This window comes from Artibeus jamaicensis, unplaced genomic scaffold (genome assembly GCF_021234435.1).
Source record: "Artibeus jamaicensis isolate MK-2021 breed Jamaican fruit bat unplaced genomic scaffold, CSHL_Jam_final scaffold_1964, whole genome shotgun sequence".
NCBI lineage: Eukaryota > Metazoa > Chordata > Mammalia > Chiroptera > Phyllostomidae > Artibeus > Artibeus jamaicensis.
This window is the reverse complement of record NW_026522030.1, coordinates 23187326-23207489: the sequence shown is the minus strand read 5'-3', so window position 1 is coordinate 23207489 and position 20164 is coordinate 23187326. Positions and strand designations below refer to the sequence as shown.

The 20164-nt window shown below is 42.4% G+C and overlaps 1 protein-coding gene and 1 pseudogene across 2 annotated transcripts in view; one reads left to right on the top strand and one right to left on the bottom strand.

Annotated features, from left to right (window-relative positions):
- Nucleotides 1-20164, bottom strand: part of APTX (aprataxin) — an 83114-nt gene that overhangs the window by 22614 nt on the left and 40336 nt on the right. The window contains exon 11 of one of the 2 annotated variants that reach the window (XM_053656565.1): nt 19163-19729. The exons of the other annotated variant lie outside the window; for it this stretch is intronic. The gene's annotated coding sequence lies outside the window, so the exon portion shown is untranslated. Of the gene's footprint in view, nt 1-19162; nt 19730-20164 lie in introns of those variants that run through there. 2 annotated transcript variants of the gene reach the window in all.
- On the top strand, nt 11172-11835 carry LOC119060033 (thymocyte nuclear protein 1-like; annotated as a pseudogene).

Sequence of the window (20164 nt, the reverse complement as noted above, 5' to 3'; positions counted from 1 at the left end):
ATCACCCTGCCTATTCTGTACCTACCAATTTGTACTTTTTCATTCTTGCAGCTTTTCCCTCATTCTCCCTCTTCCCCTTCCCAAATGATAACTCTCCAAATAATCTCCACATCTATGATTCTGTTCTGTTCTGCCCGTTTGCTTAGTTTTTTGGATTCAGTTGCTGATAGTTGTGAATTTACTGCCATTTTAATGTTCATGGTTTTGATCTTCTTTTTCTTAAATAAGTCCCTTTAACATTTCATATAATAAGGGCATGGTCATGATGAACTTCTTTAGCTTTACCTTGTCTGGGAAGCACTTTATCTGCCCTTCCATTCTAAATGATAGCTTTTCTGGATAGAGTAATCTAGGTGGTAGGTCCTTGCTTTTTATCACTTGGAATACTTCTTGTCAGTCCCTTCTAGCCTGCAAAGTTTCTTTTCAGAAATCAGCTGACAGTTTTATAGGAACTCCTTCATAGGTAACTCTCAGCTTTTCTCTTGCTGCTTTTAAGATCCTCTCTTTATCTTCAACTTTTGGCATTTTCATTATGATGTGTCTTGGTGTGGTCCTCTTTGTGTCCATCTTGTTTGGGACTGTCTGTACTTCCTGGATTTGTATGTCTATCTCCTTCACTAAATTAGTAAAGTTTTCTTTCATTATTTTTTCAAATGTTTTCAATTTCTTGCTCTTTTTCTTCTCCTTCCAGCACTCTTAGGAATCAGATGTTGTTATGTTTGAAGTTGTCCTAGAGGCTCCTTAGCTAATCCTCATTTTTCTGAATTCTTTTTTTCTCTTGCTGTTCTGATTGCATGTTTTTTCTTCCTTATGTTTCAAATCATTGATTTGATTCTTGGCTTTATCCCCTCCACTATTAGTTCCCTGTATATTTTTCTTTATTTCACTTAGTGCAACCTTCATTTCTGCCTGTGTCTTTTTTATGCTGTTGAAGTATCCAGTGAGTTCCTTGAGTGTCCTGATCACCAGTATTCCACACTCTGCATCCAATAGGTTGGTTATCTCTGTTTTGTTTTGTTTTGTTTTGTTTTTCTGGAGTTTTGTTCTATTCTTTTATTTGGGCCATATTTCTTCATCTCCTCATTTTGACAGCCTCCCTGTGTTTGTTTCTATGTATTAGGTAGAGCTGCTTTGACTCCCTGTCTTAGTAGCATGGCCTATTGTAGAAAAGTGCACCTGTAAGTTGGAAGGGGCAGAAGCTTAGGTAATCACCAAGGCAGGGCAACCTGTGTCACCATTCTGTGGCTCTGTGTGGCAGAGGGCTCAGAGAGGCAATAATCTGCTGCCTGGCCTCTGGAGTTTTGTCTAGGAGGAAGCTATCTCCTGGAACTCACTCTATTACCAGACATTTCAATTTCTCCTCTTATCCCATTTGTGCCCTTCCAGCTGTTGCCCTGGTGCTGAGTCCCAGAGGCAGTGAGTCTGTATAAGTTCTAGGTCCATTGCAGGTTATTTAAGAAGAGTCTTCTGAGAATCACGCAGTTTCTTCCACCACTGAAACCCCCACTGATTATTACAGCCAGAAGTTATGGGGACTTATGCCCCTGTGCTGGAACCCTGAGCTAGGTGGTCGATGCACTGGGGCTGGGACCCCTCACTTCTGAGGTATCCCTCCCAAATTTTATCCACCTACATGGATGTGCTATTGCCCGTTCCACCTCTCCAAGTCTCTGTCCCTCCTACCTGGGTGGATGAATATGGATTCCTTAAATCCTTGGTTGTCAGACTTCCATACAGCTCAATTTTCTAACAATTCTGGGTGATATTTGTTTTGTAGTCTAGTTGTAATTTTTGCTGTAGTCATGTGAGGAGGCAAGCCATATTTACTTATGCCTCCATCTTGACCAGAAGTCCAATCTGGGAGTTTAAACTTGAAGTTGGCTATTGCTCCATACATTTAGGAAATTCAATTCACCTAAAATCTTCACCTGCCATTTTATTTTCCACTTCAGAAACATAATAGTTTATTAATTGATATAGAAACTACCATTACAAGCTCTTGTCTTTGGAGGAGAGGCTAAGTTATTTCCTTTCTGAAAATTCTTTTGAATTAAAAGTAACTTGTTTTAGTCCAGCTGGGTATCTTGGTTAGAGTGTCATTCTGATACACCAAGGTTGCAGGTTCAATCTCTGGTCACAGCACATGCAAAAAGCAACCAGTGAATGCATTCGAAAAAGTGGAATAACAAACTGATGTTTCTCTCCCTCTCAAATCAATAACTACAATTTTAAATTTTTAAAAACATGACTTTTTGTTAAGAATGTTTTACTTAGTCCTAAGACATATTTGTTATCTGCCAAATGATTCTTTTCTGAAGCTGCTTTGTTCATTACTGTTCATTGCTGTGTAGCTCCGTATCAGAAGAGAAACCACGAAGTCAATGAATAAATAGATTAAACCAATTCCAGAAAGTTTCCTTTAAAAACAGCTATTTGCCAATATCATCTCTGTTAGTGACCATCAACCAATGATTTACCCTCATTATTTCATTTAATGATCACCTTATAATGTCACCTTATAATTTTATAAGGTGACATATTACAGTGTCCCTGTTTTACTGGTGAGAAGTCCTAAGATCAGAAAAGTTAAACAATTCACCAAATGTTGCACCATTTCTAAGTGGTAAATCTGGGATTGGATCCGGTGACTTCAAAGCTTCTAGTGGGCTGTCATCTAGGGTTGGTTAACAAGAGAGACTAAGAAGAACCAAGATTGGTCACTGGGGCTAGAACAGGCACAGGTATTTCACCAGGAGGTCACTGAAAAACCACTTTCAGACCAAGGGCCCTGGGGCCCTGAGGAAATAATGAGTTCCCCTGCTCACAGCCCAGTCTCTGGGTGTTCAAGCACAGCCCCAGCAAGTCGCCAGGATAGCTGCATTCACCTAGCTGTCCAGCACGATGCTCTTGCCCGGGCAAAGCAGTTGCCTGCTGCTGTGGTCTCTGCTGTCCAGATCATGCCAGGCCTGGTCCTGGGATGAGCAGCACCTTCAGGGGCCTGAGCCCCCCTGAGCCTCCCATGACCCCAAACCCCAAGGAAGTCCCCATGCCAGGACCCCTAGCTCCAGGGTGGGTTTCCCCGCTGCCTGCACACAGCCCCAGTGAGGTTCTCAAGAGTCTGCTACCATTGAGAATAACTCTTGTGGGCACTGGGGGAGGAGAGCTAGGACCAAAGGCTTACCTTCCTGTAGCCCCAGGCTCATGGGACCCAGGTCTCCTTCTGAGTCACCATCTCCCATGTTCCCCACTTCTTCCAGCTTGAGCCCAGAATGGCAGCCTCCAGAGCCACCAGCATGCTAAGGAACCCTCAGAGCCCATGAGCCCACTCTTATAGTGGAGTCCAGTGGTGGTTCCCGAAGCTCCCTCACCAACAACTCAATGCAGTGATCCTGCCTGGCCTTCAGACCGTCTCCCCGGGGAGGACAAGGGAGGAAGGAGACAGGTAAGAGCTTCACAGCTGGCTGGGACTGCAGCCCCTTGCCCCCTCTCCCTGGTCCACCAACCTCCTCCCCTTCCTGAGGGTTGTGGGGGACACCTGCCTAGTACCTTCTCCCAGGCAGGCCCTCCATCCCACCTCCATGAGAATTAAAATCCACTGAATCAGTTGCTGTGCTGGGCACTTTAGATACTTTTATCTTCCTTACTTCTTACACTTTAAACCCCTGGCTTCACAGCAAAGAAAGCTGAGACTCAGACAAGCCAGCCGGAGCAGGGAAGAGCCAAACAGCCAAACCTGCTCAGCCTGCTCTCCTGCCCTTTCCACCTCACCTCTCTCAGTGGTAGCGCAAATTTTACTGGAATAAGTGATCTGTTAGCTATAATTTCCCAGTTCTCGCCGTTAAAAGAAAATCCTTTGGGAAGAATGGGTGCTTTTCTGAAAGGGATTGAGGGTAGAAGTAGGGTTTCCAAATAACAAGCCCCAGCCTTCAAAGTTAATCCCTTCAGCTCAACCAGACCTAATCATTCTCAAGTTGCCTTCTAACATCCTTGATTCAAATTCAAGGCTCAGTCACCAGTTTAAGGAACATGTCACATGTCGATAGAGAAGGAGACACCTGGGATGAGGGAGATCTATCTTCTGAGTGCCCTAACTTCCATCACTGGCTCCTCACCTTGGTCTGTGATATAACCACTCTGAGCCATAAGTTCCTCAAGCAAAGTGACACTAAAGCCACCTATCTTATGGCATGGCAGCCAGGGTTGGTGCCTGGCACAAAGGGAAGCCTGGTCCTGCCGCTTTGGTTCCTCTATGTCCATCAGACCATGTTTCCTAGGCCTCAGCCAGGGGGAAACATCTCATCCTGAAGAGACCAGTTTCTATGTCTCACAGCAAACCCAGCTTTGGAGTTACTCGTGCCTCCAAACAACCCCCTGCCCCCACTGCTCGCTCACCCACGTCGACAGCCTGATGCTCTCTGTCCCCACCTGCCTCTCACGAATTAGTTCCAGACTCTTCCTCAAAGAGCAGACACCACTCTGGTGTTCCTCCCACCACCAGTGACTGAAAAACAAACTGTGCCTTCACGGAACACTGTGCTCAGCAGGTCAGCCTGGCTCCTGGAAGTGCGCGCCGGAGTTTTAAGAAGATGAAAGGATTCCTGGAGGATTTGGCGGGTTTGGAAGAGTGCCTCTGGGCAGATCACAGGCTGTGACAAGTTCTTTGCGAACTGTGATATTTCAATCATGCCTTCTACAAACAACTAACTTTTCACGTCTAACACCAATGGTGGCTGCCTGTGCTTATTTTCCCCGAAATCTTAAAGTGAGTTTGGGACTCGACACGGAAGCAAATGCATGGTTTTCTGAACTGCCCGCATTCCACGGCGACAGGCACAGGCAGGGGGTGAGCGGCCTCTGCCGACCGGTGCGCCAGAGTGAGAACCAGCACATGCAGCCTCGGGAGGGCAACAGCTTCCGTGACCCCATCCCCTCCACTCCAGCCCTAGAGGAACAGGAAAGGGCTGGAGAAGGAGCGAAGGTCTCACACTCTAGTATCCCTAATGTGCATGGCTTTCCGCTAGCAGTGTGTTATCTTCCTTTGAAATTTTTGTCTTTAATCATAGATTCTCATTATCAGGGAAGTGAGACATTGGAGGCAGAGGAAAGAGAGACTTACTTAGTATTTTAAAATGTCCCCATTGGGTAATGCTTTAAAATCCTTTAACTGAACATTCAAACGCAAAAGAAAAATGAATCTAAACACAGACCTTACACCTTTCATAAAAATTAAATCAAAATAGATCATAGACCTAAGTGTAAAATACAAAACAACAAAACTTCTAGAAGATAAAATGGGAGAAAGTCCAGGTGAACTTGGGTTTGATGACGACTTTAATACATTAAAAGCATGACCTATGGGGGAAGGGAGTAATAAGTAGTACTTCATTAAGTGAAAAATCCTTTCACGGGGGGGCAAAATTTTTTGTTGTACGAATAGAATTGACATACAAATATCTGGAAGAAATAATATTGAGGTTTAAAATCATACTAAAGTATAAAAGACCAAGCAGATCTTTGCCTAGGTCATATCGCTTTGTTGGTGGAGTATAGGTAAGAAGATGAGAGCATTTTAATACCAGTATTCTTTTTTTAAGTATTCACTTATTTTTTAGAAAGGGAAGAGAAAACACTCATGAAATGTGTAAGGAACAAAGCCTTAACCTAGGGATAAGCACACCACTTCCGTGTTAGCATCCTGGGCATACACCTTCTCTGTAGAAACAAGGAAACCTGATGGTCCTGGTAGAACTCAGAGTGAGGATCTCCTTGGTATCAACAGCCAAGGCGGTCTCCCTAAGTCTCAGGTCTAACCCAGCAGTTCAAGTCACAGTTTTACATATTTGCATTATTTTAAAAATTTAATTGTCAAGCCCTGGCTGGTGTAGCTCAGTGGATTGAGTGCAGGTCTGCGAACCAGAGGCTCGCGGTTCAATTCCCAGTCAGGGCACATGCCTGGGTTGCAGGCCAGTTCCCTGCAGGCCAGTTCCCAGCAGGGGACGCACTAGAGGCAACCACACATTGATGTTTCTCTCCCTCTCTCCTTCCCTTCCCCTCTAAAGATAAATAAATAAATAAATAAATAAATAAATAAATAAATATTTTTTAAAAATTAATTGTTAACAAAAAGAAAAGATATTTTAACAGAAAACTATATTAACTCAATATCTGGCTCAAAGAATTAGAAAAATAATAAAGCAAAAGAAAAGAAATAGCTATAGGCAAAATCAAAAAATTATAAAGCAATCATGAAGGTAACTGAAATCTAAAACTCTGCTTTTCTGAAAAATGTCACTTTATAATATAAGCAAACATTTAGCAAATGTAATCAAGAAAAGGGGAAAGCATGAATGCAATGTATGAGAAATGGGATAAGAACAACAGAAATCAAAATTTCAAAAAAACATGAAGTATATCATCTTTGTCTGCACCTCCCAGAAACCATTGAAGGTGAGATCCAGGTGACATCTAAGGAGAGCAGCCCTTCTCCAAGTGCCTCTCCTCCTTCCCCAGTTCTGGCCACTCCACAGCTCCCACCTCCCAATATCCCCAATTCTTCCCCGGATGTTCACTTCCTGGATCTTTTTCATCTCTCTCCTCCCTCCCTCTTCATTATGTAGATTGGTTTAGCTTCTCTGACTTCTTTTTGTTGCCTTTCCACCTCTCCCACTACTTGAATTCTCTACCACGAGGAATACCCTGAGAGCTGACCCAGCAAGACAGAATCCTACCCATTCTCCTGATTTCAGGTCCCATTTGCTCCCCCTGCTGTCTTGGTACTTTATGTCATGGTTCCAGAGGGTTCCTGGTTCAATTCCCAGTTCAGGGCACATGCCTGGGTTGCTGGCTGGATCCCCAGTTAGGGGTGCATGAGAGGCAACCATACATTAATGTTTCTCTCCCTCTCTTTCTCATCCCCTCCTCCCTCTAGAAATGAAATCTTAAAAAAAAAAAAAAGAAAGAAAGAAAGAAAAGAAAAGATATCTGGGTTCTAGTCCACAAAGCACTCATACATGAACTAATCTATAAACTTTATCCCCCATCCCCTCAAAAATGTTTCTGGAGTTGAGCTCGGCATTGAAAGAGCAGCCCTTAGGAACCCAGAAGGTTCATTCACAGAACCCAAGGATGGTTCAATATTAAAACTTATAACATGCCACAGCAACATAACACAAGAGAAATCATGGGACCTCGGGGGCTGCCAAAAGGCATTTGCAAATACAAACAGGAAGTTGCTATGAACCACAATTTTGAAGAAAATGTAGTTGACGTCTCTGTGAAAGAGACAGAGATTGAGGCTGGGGGCAAACAGAGAAAATCTACTTTTCTCGACCCAGTGACAGGGAAGTCAATCTGCAGCGTGAGTTACTTTCATTGGTGTCATCCTCAGGACCAACTGAACCTGTAAACACTTGGAATGTGGCTCTACTGGATGTCTTTTTATCTCTAGGGGCCTGGAGAACTGATATGACTTGTTGAAATTATTGGCCATTTTTGGTTTTAGTTTTCTTCACAGTCCCAAATATATATTCACTATAACTAATTAGGTATCCTCACAAGACTATGAAGAATTTAAATTACCCACATTCCCACCATCCAGAGAAGACTAACCATAAATATTTTAGTGTATTTTCTCCCAGCATGAATCTGGGAACATAAGTACTCCTGGTGTTTACTAAGGACATCTGTCACTGGTGTTGGAACAACCATTTCTGTCTCCCAAACCACACAATGGGACCACAGAGGCTGCCAGATTAAAGAGCTTTCACAGGTTCTCAAGGCAAGAGATTGGACATTCATCTGCCCGCAAAGCACCAGGGGCATTAGGTGCCCTTCCATGGTAGTAGAGTGCCTTCTGGGTGTGGATTGGGAAGAAGCCTTACCACATGGTTCAAAATCATTGAAGCCTGAAGAATATATACACACACACACATTCCCACTCCAGTTGGGCACCTCAGCCTTTGAAAATCCATGAACAATTGATTTTTATGAAGATGTATGGAGAGAGGTTCTATAGCTTTCACCAAATTCTCAGAAGCCTGGTTTGAAAAGTTCTTTCCAGCTCTAATATTCTGGTGCTATTTGCATTTCGAGCATTTATTCTGTCTGCTTAGAAGACAGGTCTTAGAACAGCTGGAAACAGAAGTAAGGCTAGTTTCCTACATCAGAAAGAGGTGCCACTGTTCAAGGATTAGCCCAGAGAAAGGAGGAAGTGTCTGCTCCCAGTGCGGCTCCCAGGTAAACTTGTGATGTGAACAGGGCTTACTACTAACCCTGGGGTCAAATTAAGAAACAGAAGGAAATGAGCTATTTTCAATGCCCACCATGCACGTGACACACCTCGGGACACTCACCTGATAAACGCTAGTGTCAAGCCTCAACCCTGGCTCTCCCCAGTTTTAGAGGCTATTTAATCTCCAAGCCAAACGACCTCCCCTAATCAATTGTATTCTTACCTACACCCTGGTTTTCTCTCAAACTTCTATCTTAATTAGGAGGTCAGTTAAACACACATCAGACTTATTTTTTTTAAACTCATATATTTTATTTTGGAGCACTGATTCTGAAACATAAAAGAGTTATATAAAACTTCTTTCCAAAAAAGCTCTGGACTACTAAAAAAAAAAGAAAAAACAGATTAAGAATTTATTGTTCAAAGGCTGCCATCTGGTGGTCAAAGATAGTAAACCAGAAAAATAGATCATGGAAAAGTTATGAAAAGAACCCATATCCCTAATCGCCTGGCTTGCTAGCAAAGATTGATAATCTGGAACATTATGTAAAAGAATACTATCTGCAGAATTATGTGCAAAAAATATTAGCATGTTTATGTCTCACTAATTCTGGTCTTTAAGAGATACTATGCCTGTAAACAATGGTAGCAAGAACATTCATCAAATGTTTCCAAAAGCCAGTTGCAACCTCACCAGACAACACACTTGACAGTTAAATCCACCTGCACCAGAGTTGTTTTCTTTATGCCTTTATTTTTTTAAGATAGACTGATTGATTTTTAGAGAGAGGGGAAGGGAGGGAGAAAGAGAGGGAGAGAAACATCTATGTGCAAAAGATACATTGACCAGTTGGTTGCCTCTCACACACTCCCAACCAGGGACCTGGCCTTCAGCCAAGGCACATGCTCTGACCAGGAATCAAACCTTTTGGTTCTCAGGCCATGGTCACTGAGCCTATGGTCACCATGGTCACATGGTGTGGCCACTGAGCCACACCAGCCTGGTCTCTTTATGCTTTTAAAGCATGACACAAGGTTCCATCCACTCAACAAAATTTTATTGGGATCCTATTATGTTCCAGGTACACTGAATTTCATTGGGTGCATGATGGAGAACAAAATAAACAGCATCTGTTCTAGAGAACCTCATGGTCTGGTGAGCAACAGAGTCCCAACCTGTAAAGTTGCGTATCTGTGCCCTACATGGGCCTCAGCCTGGGTGTGTGAGGGGGAGTTGCCTAAAAGCTTCCACCTGCAGGGGGCACTCTTTTGTCATTCTCCTTAAGGGGACAAGGGCCATCAGCTTGTCAGGTAAGGAATTCAGATACCTTCGGTGTCTTCCCTAATGCATGACCAGCTGGAGGGATCACATTTTAGTATGTGACCAATCTCCTCCCCTTGCTCTGTCATGAATGTTTCCACCTTTACAGGTTCCTGGAAACAAAAGTAAGTTTCCATTCCCTAGTCACTGGGCCATTCTCTAAGAATACTTACGATAGTGGAGATGCTATCAGTAGTACTTAAGAATCCAACCTTAGCTGCCTTTTCAGGCAGCCCTCAAAGCCCCTTCCCCTGGCCCTGGCCTCCTATCTCCAGAACACAGCCAAGGGAAGAACATCAAAGGCTGGTGGTTGGCTGGTGAGCCAGGACCTGGAGAGGCCCCGGACCCTGACAACTCTAACCAGAGTTGTAAAGGGACATTGTATAGTTTCTGTAGAAGTTTTTGCATACAGTCCTTGGCCAGTAACCAATTATTCAATTTGAATATATAATATCAGTAGTTTTTCCTCCAATCAAGGCAAATGGTAAAGGTCAGGGGTGGAGGCAGTAGGTTATGTCAACTCTTCAACTTGTAGCTACCAGAAGTCAAGGACTGTTTTTTCTTTTTAGTCTTTGATCCCATGAAAAACAGCATGGGCCAAGGGAGCTACCAGCATGCCGGGATGACGTATGCAATCCACATGAGTGATAACCATCGATTGTTTTGCAAACTACCAGTCTCTGCTCCAAGTAATTCCAGAGAGGCCATCGGTTCCAAGGCACTCCACCTCATGACGGTCCTCCTGATACTCACAACAGCCAGAGTATGCCACCCCATTCAGAGACACAGTGATTAGTCCAGAGATGGGTGTGTAACCTAAGCAGAGAAGTCAGTACCCTTTCTGTGCTTTGGTAACAATGGCAGCAGGGGGTGGGGCGGAGTGGGGGAAGTGTTTTTCGTTTTCTCTCTCTCTCTCTCTCTCTCTCTCTCAGACCCATGGCTATTTTTACTGCCCTCTTAAGAGGTCAACACAGGAAGAACTAAGAGATAGAAATAATACCATTTAAACCCCTAGATTTGACTATGCTGTGGATTCAGAATCAGCATAAAGTGGTGCAGATGGAGGATCCTTTCAAAACTTACTTTGCTTCCATGCTGATAGCGCTCTAACAAGCATGGCAAACGTCCTCAGACCTGCCAAACTTTCTGTAAGATGTGTGGCAAGCATCAGCCCCACAAAGTAACTCGGTACAAAAAAGGGCAGGACTCTCTTTGCATAGGGAAAGCAGAGTTATGAAAGGAAGCAGAGCAGCTATGGTGGGCAGGCTAAGCCAGTTTTCCACAAAAAGGCTAAACTACAAAGAAGATTGTGCTGAGGCTTGAATGTATTAAGCACAACTGCAGATCTAAGAGAATGCTGTTTATTAAGAGATAAAAGCATTGCTTCTTATCTGGAAGGAGATAAGAAGGGACAAGGCCTAGTGAGCCAGTTCTAAGCTTTATATTTTGTTTTATAATGTGACAATAGAATCTTGAGGATATGTTTACTTCAAAAGAAAAAAAACTTTAGGGGCTGGGGCTGTGTCTGCAGAGTGGTTTCCAGAGTCACGCACAGAGCTGCCTCTTGTATCTCTCAGTAGACTCTGGAATCTTCAGGTCTTCAGCCTGTGCAGGGAGACCATGCTGAGACCCAGAAAGAGGCTGGCTGGGGCTGCTGGACCAAACGAGAAGGGACCAGCAAAAAAGCGTACCAAGACTGAGAACCCCGGTGAGGTATGGGCAAAAGTGAAGAACTCCAGCGCTCAGAAGACTTCAGCCCCTAAAAATGTGGGAAGATTCTAAGCAACTACTGGCTGATGAAGTCAGAGCCAGAAAAATGAGAGAATGAAATAGATGTGAAGTTCAGCACCAAGCATCTCAAAGCGCAGCCCAAGCAGATACCATTCTGGGATGGTGTTTGCGACTAGGAGATCCGGAACTTCCTTAGAGCCATGAAGCTGGAGAAAGAAGCCTTCTACGATAGCAACTGCTAAGAAGCAGTCATTGCAGGACTTACGAAGATTGTAAAGGAGGTTTACCCAAACCACACACAGTTTGAGAAAAGCTATCCCTATTCTGATCCACCCAGCAAAACAGACAACCCCAAATGGTCCATGGTGGTCGTACAGTTTGCTCAGATGATGAAGTGTTTCATTTCCCCTGGGTGAGCTCAAAACCCATCACCAAGCTCACAAAGCCACTGGCATCCCTTTAGAAAATATGGTGCTCTTCACTCTCCAGAGATTCTTAGCCCCTGACCCAAGAGGAGTTTCGTTTTACTTTGAGCCTGGAGGAAAAGAACTAAGTCAACTCAGATACTTGTTGGAATGGGCAAGACATTACTCCAAAGAAATGAAGCTTTTATAAGGTAACAGGAGGTATGAGGATGCTTGCTTATTATATGCATCTGAGGGTATATACACAGGTGGTTTTGTGTACTTTTCTCAATAGAACACTACTATAAAAAACAACTTACTTCATGGATTAAGGCATGGATACCAAGAATCTCTTGTGCTTTAGAAAACACATCTGTCAATTTTGGTCTTAGGAAAAAAAAGAGAACTTGAGGACAGAGCCAAGCAGCTGAAGCTTGAAGCCTCCAATCTTACAGGAAGGGGCTTTAAGGATAATCCAGCACAAGGCCCTAATTTTAAATATGAGAAACCAAGGCTGGGTGGAAAAAGAGGCTTGTTTGAGAGAATTCTCACTAGGGGTAGCATTTGGCAGAAGAAACTAGGATTGATGAGTGCTGGGCCACACACATACCCAGCCCTACTGAGTTCATGCTTGTTTAATCTTCAGTCTGGGAGGTACATATTTTAGGCCCATTTGACAGATGGTAGAATTGAGACCAGAGAGGTTAAATGTTCCCGGTGTCATACAGCTTACATGGAACAGAACTGAGCCTCAAATATAAGCCTAAGCTCTTTTTCTTTTTTTCCTACTCTACCTTTAGATGATATATATGAAGGTAAAGGCAGGACACAGAAGTGAGTGGGATTTAGCAGTGGTGCCAATCTTTCTTAAATAAGATGTTGTTGCCTCAGAGCATCTGAGAAGAGTCAAGGAGAAGATTGCAATAAAGAGCAAGACCTAGTTTAAATGCTAAGTGAGCCCCTTCAATTTCCCCATCCCAGCTGCCTTCTAGAATTGAGGAAGTTGAAACAGTCTCAAAATAAATTTGCAAAACAGAACTGGCAAAAAAGTTGAACAGTGAGTGGCCCAGAATCCTGGACTTCTAAACTCCTTTCCCACTTCCCTGCCTTGGCCATTCCCTTCACTGAGGTTTAAGCAGACAGCAGCTGTGACAGGGGAACTCTCAGGCATTTGATTTGAGTATGTCACTGATTTTATGAGTCTTTTGATAATTGCGTCTATAATTGTGACTACTGGTGCCTTCTTAGGTGAGAAGCATGAGAACCCTAATCATTAGGAAACTCCAAAACCCAAAGCCATCCTGGCTGTGGCTCAGTGGATTGAACGCCAGCCTGTGAACCAAAGGGTCATGGGTCTGATTTGCAGTCAGGGCACATGCCTGGGTTACAGGCTGGGTCCCCAGTAGAAAGCTCACAAGAGGCCACCACACATTGATGTTTCCCTCCATTTCTTTCCCCTCCCTTCCACTGTGAAAATAAATGAATAAAATATTTTAAAAATAATAAGTAAAATAAAATAAAATATAAAACCCAAAGCCCATTCCCTGGTAGCAGAGTTTATTGGTTTGCTTTAAAAATAAAAAAACTAACAGATTAACTATAAATATAGATTACTCCCATTCAGAGAGTCCAATGGGCTTTGAGAACCCTTTTCTCCAGCTGTGACTTAAGATCTGTTATTAACTGTTCAAGGTCTATTCCCCATGCTCTCTCAGAAAGCATTCACTTGCTCAGTTTCAGTTTCCAGTTCAGCTCTGTTACATCATATCTACCTTCTTTTACAGCAACAGAACTCAATAAATTTGCCTTCTTAGCTGGAGTTGACAGAACCATCCATATTCAGTTGCATTATTTTAATAAAACTGCTGCCTTGCCAGGCTATGCTGGGACCAAGATAAAAGAGGATAATCCCCAGTGGAGGAAGTATGACAACCTGGCTTCACAAATATGACTTAAATGGTTCTGGTCTATTTTTTTATGCCAGTGGGCCCTGTACCTTGAGAAGACTTTGCCCAGTTGTAACACAATGATAAATCTGAATAAAATAAGCAAAGAAAGGTAATTTTTTTCTAGTAATAATGTCAACAGTAGCCCACCTGGGAGAGAGGTGCCATGAGACCTATATACCTCAATATCTCAGATACATTTTTGGCCCCTCCAAGTCATTATTTACATTTGTTCTTCTACAATTCTACAATAGCTAAAAAAAGCTATTATTCAAGGTCAATGAGTAGCCTGGTTGAACAAAGAATGTAAGAGTGGTCACCTTACTCTTCAAAATTTTCCTTAATTACATCATACACGTTTTTATACTTTCTTTTGTACAGTCTCTCCTTGGTTGGAGTTTCTTATCAAGTATTTTCATTTTGATTTTATTTTTATGTATTTTATTTCCTATGCTGTTATAGTTACCCCAATTTTTCCCACTTTGCCCCCGCTCCACCTGATACCCCCATTCCCTCCAGCAATCCCCCCCTTAGTACACATCCAAGGATCATGCATAGAAGTTCTTTGGCTACTCCATTTCCAATACTGTTCTCAGAATCACCCTATTCTTAACCTACCAATTTTTACTTCTTCGTCCTTGCACCTTTTCCCCATCCTCCCCCTTCCTCCTCCCAACTGGAAACCCTCCAAATGTCTCCATATCTAAGATTCTGTTTCTGTTATGCTTGTTTGTTTAGTTTACTACATTCAATTGTTGATAGTTGTGAATTTATTGCCATTTTAATGTTCATAGTTTTGATCTTCTTTTTCTTAAATAAGTCCCTTTAACATTTCATATAATAAGGGCTTGGTGATGATCAACTCCTTTAGCTTTACTTTGTCTAGGAAGCACTTTATCTGCCCTTCAGTTCTAAATCCTACCTGTGCTAAATAGAGTATTCTAGGTAATAGGTCCTTGCTTTTCACCACTTGGAGTACTTCTTGCAAGTCTCTTCTTGCCTACAAAGTTTCTTTTCAGAAATCAGCTGACAGTTTTATGGGAACTCCTTCATAGGTAACTCTCAGCTTTTCTCTTGCTGCTTTTAAGATCCTCTCTTTATCTTCAACTTTTGGCATTTTCATTATGATGTGTCTTGGTGTGGTCCTCTTTGTGTCCATCTTGTTTGGGACTGTCTGTACTTCCTGGATTTGTATGTCTATCTCCTTCACTAAATTAGTAAAGTTTTCTTTCATTATTTTTTCAAATGTTTTCAATTTCTTGCTCTTTTTCTTCTCCTTCCAGCATGTCCTATGATTCGAATGTTGGTATGTTTGAAGTTGTCCTAGAGGCTCCTCAACCTATCCTCATTTTTTTTTAATTCTTTTCTTTTTCTTGCTGTTCTGATTTAATGTTTTTTTCTTCCTTATGTTCCAAATCATTGATTTGATTCTCAGCTTCATCCACTCCACTATTACTTCCCTATAATTTTTTCTTTATTTCACTTAGTGTAACCTTCATTTCTGCCTGGGTCTTTTTTATGCTGTTGAAGTATCCTATAAGTTCCTTGAACATCCTTAATAACCTGTATTTGGAACTCTGCACCTGCTAGATTATTTACCTCCATTTTGTTATTTTTCTGGAATTTTGCTCTGTTCTTTCATTTGGACCATATTTCTTTGTCTCCTCAATTTGGCAGCCTCCCTGTGTTTGTTTCTATGTATTAGGTAGAGCTACTTTGACTCCGTCTTAGTAGCATGGCCTATTGTAGAAAAGCACACCTGTAAGTTGGATGTGGTGGACCCTTAGGTAATCATCTGAGCAGGGCAACCTGTGAGAACCAGGTTGATGGTGTGTCCCATATTGTGTTGCTACTCTGTGGCTCTGTGTGAGGGAGGGCTCAGAAAAGGGACTATAGCCACTGCCTAGCCTCTGGAGTTTTTTCCAGAAGGAAGCTGTCTCCTTGCACTCACCCTAATGCCAGACACTTCAGTTTCTCTCCGTGTGCCACTGGCACCCCTCCAGCTGTTGCCCTGGTGCATGGGAGCCCAGAGGAAGCAAGTCTACCTACCCTAAATCCATTTCAGGCTCTTTAAGAGGAAACAGGCATTTTGCAATAACTGTTCTGAAGATATTCACTGGGCATTTCATATGAAGTTAAATGTTCTGTAAATGTTCTGGTGCCTCAGTATCTCTGCCTTAGCTAATAGTACAAGCTGCTAAAAGCTATACAGGGTCTTCAGTACAGTTTGTAGTGTTAATATACTGTACCCAAGAAATACTGCCACTCCTACGATCCTGGGATACAGTAACGATGCAGCTCATCTATTTATGCAGATGATTGGTACAGTTTTTCCCAAGGCATTCATTTCAGTAATACAGACTCAAGGCCTTTGAGATAGCTATGAATAGTCTGTTAACCAGCATTCCCAAACCCCTCAGACCTGCTGAGGTTTCCCTATTTCCCTGAGTGTGGTGGCTGAACTGGAGCCAACAGCTCCAGGGCCTGAATTCTATCTCTAGCCAGAGGTCCCTAAGACATACACATACCAAAGGGCTGAGGTAGGAGTGCTGAGATCAAAGGACAGCATCCCAGAAACATCCTGAAGATGAAGTCCATCCCCTAATCCTCCATAGTAACCCAAACACCTCCTGAAATCCTAAACTCATGGTGATGACCCTTTTCTCCAGAGCAGAGGTTCTTAAATAGAGGTCCAGACACCTAGGGAGTCTATGAAAGCACTTCAGGGACTTCATAAACTCCCTATTAAAGTATATAAAATGTGTAAATATATTCCTTACTCTGGGGAGCAGACTTCATAGCTTTCATCATATTTTTTAAAATCTAGTCTATGGAAGAATCTTAAGAATTCTGTGGAAATCTCCAAGTTGGGATTAAAGGGACAGAGAGAGGCAGTGAGGCCAATTCTGACACAGGTCAGTCCTGAATCCCTGATATTCAGCCATATCCAGTGTTTTCGACATTGCCAAATACCAGATTCCAGGATATGCCTCTGAACCTGCAGAAACTCTTGATGGCCATCCTAAGTATGGTCTGGTCCATGAAAGACTATTTGTACCTGGATATTTCAGAGATAGACCCAGAAGAGGACAAATACATATGCTCTGAGCCCAGGCTAAGTCTCTGGAACTGGCCTCTGGGCAGGAAGAGGAGATAGGCACCATTGAAGAGAAACAGCTCAACTCCAGACCTGGTCCCTAAGAGACTAGACCAGGGGGCAAGCCCAGACTTTGCAGAAAGGACAAGCTGGTCCCTACTGCCACTCACTCTCCTTCATTTAATGCCCAAGGTCTCCCTGGATCCTGAAATAACATTGACCCTGCATAGAAAAAGCCCACAACTGACAGAAAGCCAGAAAATGGTGTAGGGCACAGCCTAATCTGGAAGCTTCAGAAATACAAGGTGCTTTGAAGCCGAGGGTTCATTTATATTGTGGGTCTCAAACTTCAGTATGAATAAAAACCATCCTGAATGTGTTTTATAATACAGATGCCTAGGCCCAGGGATTGTGATTCAGTAGTCCTGTGGTAGAGCCCAGATGTTAACACTTTTTAAAAGGTAACTAGTACTTCTGATCTCAGGAGTCCACGGAGTAAGTACACCTTTAGAAACAGTTTCTACGGGCACTAAGGCATCAGATGTGGAGAGGGGACTAAACCAATCCCTCCTTCCCAATCCCCAGTGAAATAAAAGCAGAGGTTTCCAGTCATCATTTACTTAGTCTTCTGTGCCACATACTATGCTAAGCTTTTACATAAACTATTTTATTTAATCCCTTACAACCCTGAGGTTCCAAGAAAATACATAACTTGCACAAGATCCCTCAGCTGAGTACTAGAGCCAGGACTGGGACCCAGATCTGAATCTAGGGTCTGTTCTTAACCAATAAACCCACAATTTTTAAAAGGCTTCCAGTGCCTAGTGCCCGATGACAGCAAAGGAGAAACTGTGAAACCACTTCCCCTCTGCAGCTGCACTGGGGGAGAACCCCACAGGCCACAGGGTAAGTAGGCAACCACTGCAGGGGAAGATGCAGATGATCGGGCAGGGCAGAGCCAGAATGGAAGACCTATGGTAGCTGGGCTAGTGAGGTAAGGACTACATTGCTGGACTACATCCTATTGCAGAAGGGGCAGAGGACAGAGGAAAATATTGGGGAGTGACAGGTGGGCAACAAACAGACTGTTCTCAGAGAAATCAATAAAATGCCATGGAAATTTTGTGGTCAGTGCAGGCCCAAGTCCCCTGCAGGTCTATGGCCCCTGCTTAGTACTGCATTCACACTCTTCAACTAATAGGGAAATGAATTTGTTGCACCAGAATCAAGACCAACTTTGAAGCCCAAGATCCTTTATAGATTATCAAATCCTCATTCCCTAAAGAGACATAACAATAGTACGTACACCATACAGTTACATACAGTGAAAAGTAAATGAGATCATTTGAATAAAGTGCTTAGTATACTGTTAGACACACAGGACTGAACGTGTGTTAGCTGCTACAATAATTAATTACTACTAATTATGACTATACCCACACCTACCAAGAAACCACTGTAGCATCTTAATTACTTGTGAAAGACAGTGAGGTCAAATGTGGTCTCTATGAATTGAGATTTTTCTCCAGAGAGAAGTTATTTTTAGGGTGTTTTTTAAATACATACCATATTTTGCCATGCATAATGCACACCCACACTTTTAGCCCAAACTTTCAGGAAAAAAAAATCTTTCACTTTAATTCTTTAATTCAATTTTTATTTATTTATATTAAGTTGTTTTTTGTATCATAAAGGAATTCTGGCACTTATTTTTTAATATATTATAGTACAAGAAATGTTATGTAACAAGTAACTACAAAACACAAGAAGAGATATTAGGTTCAAGAAACTTTATGTACCAGTAGAAAATTTACCATATTTACACATCAAAGCAAGCCAAGAACTCTTCATCACTGTCCATATCAGAAGTATGGCCTTCTTCAATTTCTACATTACTAGTGTCTTCTGAGGAATCACTTTCCTCATCCCAGTAAATTTCACTGTCCTCAGTTCCATCCATAGCATTGCTGATGTTGCATTTTTTAAACAATTTCACAACCACTTCCTTCTTGACACCATTCTATGACCTTAGGATCCAATCATGAACCTGGGTGATGGATGCTTTCTTGGTCCTTCCTATAGGTGTTAAATCATTACCAGCTGACTACATCCATGATGTCCTCTTTCTTCATTAGGGTCTTAAAGGGCTTGTTTACTGACACATCGAGAGGTTGCAGTTGGCTGGCTAGCCCACTAACTATCACAGCAAGTTGGGTTTTCAAGTCTGCTGTGATTGCTTTTGCACTTTGTGTAACACAGACTTTGAAGTGATCAAAAACAAGCAAAGTTGGTTTTTCAAATAATCTTCCAGGCCTCCATGACCAGACTTTGTTAAACCAGATTTTCATGCCTGCTTCATTTGTCCATCCTTTTTCATGCACATGGACAATAACTCCACTTGGAATCTTTTTTTTTTTTTTCCAGAAACATTTTTCTTTAAAGATGATCGTAGGTGGTAGCTTTGTCCCATCTGCACAACAGGCTAGAAGAGTAAAATGTATTTTCTCATGACCACTAGTTTTAACAGCCACTGTCTTAGCTCCTTTGACATCCACAGTTCTGTTGGATGGCACATCAAAGGTGTGTGGGACCTAAACCATACTGGCGATTTGAGACAGCTCAAAGTTCTAAGTCTTTGAAAGACTGATAACATAAGAATGAAATTCCACAGCTTGATTCTCATAGGCTGCTGGAAGTTTGGGGGCAAGTTTCATTCATGTCCACATGCTCAAACCTTCTCTCTTCATAAAGTTAAAACACCATTTAGATGTCCCTGAGAAATCATCAATGCATCAATGCAAAGGATTTCCAGTGCAATCCTTTTGCCTTTGTATCATCTCTGACGAAACAGAAATCCCAGTTTGGCACTGCTTCAGGACACAGGTATGCACCTCCTGCCCTACCTCCAGCTGCTTTGGAGGTGTCCCTCGCATTGCCTTCTTTGTCTTGGCATCTGAAGAAGCGTTTCTTCCTGTTGACTCCACAACCTGCTCACACTCTCTGTGGGAAAAGGTCCAGAGTCTCTCGGCAGCTCTGTTGCCATGCTTTTTAGCATATTTAATAACTTTTAGTTTAAAGGTTGCAGTGTATGAAAACCGTTTTGACATTTTCCAATAATTTCTCCCAACTAAAGTGTACAAAGAGAAAGGTCACGCTGTTCACCCTATGATAATAAAGTTGGCATCACCTATCTTAACAAGAGGATAACAATCGGCTTCATCTATCTTACTCTGTGGATAATAACACTCACTCTTCATTTCATTTTGTTGAAGCATTGGCTGGAACTGCTTTCATTGCAAGTTCATGGTAAATTCAACAAAATCGATTATCATATTCCAGGGTACTATTGTGCATGTGGATATCGTTATTGCTTTCTAGAGTTACACGTTTAACACGTAAGCATAAATAAAAGAATAAAAAACAGCCCTGACTGGT